The 1798-nt window shown below is 34.3% G+C and overlaps 1 long non-coding RNA gene across 1 annotated transcript; it reads left to right on the top strand.

The window, feature by feature from the left end:
* The first annotated feature begins 358 nt into the window (after window positions 1–358).
* On the top strand, window positions 359–1389 carry LOC117318590. The gene is made up of 2 exons (XR_004530412.1): window positions 359–890; window positions 1278–1389. It is a non-coding gene; the product is annotated as an uncharacterized LOC117318590 (long non-coding RNA).
* The last annotated feature ends 409 nt before the right edge of the window (window positions 1390–1798 follow it).

The following is a 1798-nucleotide window of genomic DNA, read 5'->3' as shown; positions in this document are numbered from 1 at the left end:
CCCAATTTAATCAGAAACATTCTTGGGGGAAGGGGAACAGATTTTGCATAAATGGTGACTCTGACCCCCCAAGGGGCCTGAGGGGCGGGGCCCAATAGGGGAAATTGAGGCAATTCCTTAAAATCGCTACTTGTCATAAAGTTATGAATGGATTTGAACCCAATTTCAGTGATCACCACGGGCTGTTTTACTATGGAGCAGCGCCATAGTAAAATGTCTACCCGCCATAGTAAAATCATGTAGCGCCATAGTAAAAAAAAATCTGCCCCGCCGATCTTCGTATTCAAAACTCTGTTAATCCCGTGGTGAGCCCCAGATACCGCCGACTGTGTAGTGTTTTAATGACTGCAAAGGTAAGAGCTTGAGGCCAGTTAATTACCTGTTCACACGCCAGGGCGACTTTTGACACTTCATTCAATGACCTGGACGTCCAATACCCCGACGAATTAACCGATGTAATTATATCAATCATACCAATATTAATTGATGGCTTAATTGATCAGGCCACGAACCGCGTGTTTGTGTTTTGACAGCGGTCGATCTGTGTCGAATAAAGGCTTCAATGGCTTCGACAATTAAAGTCAAACGCATATATGACCCCGATTACTTTATAACACACGTGACATGGATGTTGCGTTTGTGAAGAAATGAGGAGTTTGCAAAACGAAAGTAACATGAACTGTAGAACAAAAAGACCGATGATTATAATTTCATTCTGTAATCATGAAGCGACAACTAAAGCAGCAGTCTATTGAATCATTTTTTCGAGAATTCGCCGAAACGACAGAAGGCTTAGCCCGGTCTGTTCACCGACAAAGTCAAAACACAGATCGTCATTTTTACCGACTGAATGAAGAAATATTTATGGCTAAAGTACCACGAAGATGAAGGTAAGTTATTTAGGTGTCAAATGGTTACTAAAATGTATTTTGTATAATATAAATCTCTTACATGTCATAATAAAAAATATAATTTTTAAATTATTTTTTTTTTAAATGTTATTGGCTAGTTTGTATATGACTGATTTATAGGCCTGTACATATTTAATGTAAACAAACTTAATAGTTGATATTTGATAAAAAAATGTATTATTTCCAAATTTCACATTAGTGACTTATATACTGACTTTGTTTAATCATAAAACCAAAAATTAAAATTGATTCTTTTTCAATATTTTCAGTGATTAGGTCCAAGTATTTACCTAGAGTGAAAGTTTCATGTTTAAACATTTCATTAATTTATTTTTATTAACTTTGAATGTTTCATTTGATTTGTAGGCATGTTTTGTAAACAGGACAGCAGACCTATGGACACAGATCAGAAAAAGAAATATCACCATCACCACATTGTTTGATCCTGAGGACAATGAAGTGTGAAGTTGGGCTGTAAGAAAATGGACAATTTGTGTGTGAAAATGACTGACAATTGTGAAATCATATTATATTAGTGCTGTGACATTACATATTGTTATTGTGTTTCGTGTGATATCATAGTGCTTATTATTTTAAGAAACTTGAGCTTTGGAAGTGTATAAGTAACATTTAATTGGTAATCTTACAGAGAGATAGAGAGAGACCATGAGTTTGAGAAAGTCTGAGTTGGTAAAGAGAATGAAGAATGAGCAATGTATTAATTTAAGGATGTACAAATATGGATGAGTCAGAGATTGGTAAATGCTGTATTCATTTTTCTTACATATTGAATAAATAAATTCATATTACCATGATTAAAATAGTTTATCATTATTTCTCAAAACAATTTCTAAGGGGATATAAATATAACTACTGTTCAATAAATC

Source organism: Pecten maximus, unplaced genomic scaffold (genome assembly GCF_902652985.1).
Source record: "Pecten maximus unplaced genomic scaffold, xPecMax1.1, whole genome shotgun sequence".
NCBI lineage: Eukaryota > Metazoa > Mollusca > Bivalvia > Pectinida > Pectinidae > Pecten > Pecten maximus.
The sequence above is the reverse complement of the archived record's forward strand: the minus strand, read 5'-3'. Positions and strand labels throughout refer to the sequence as shown.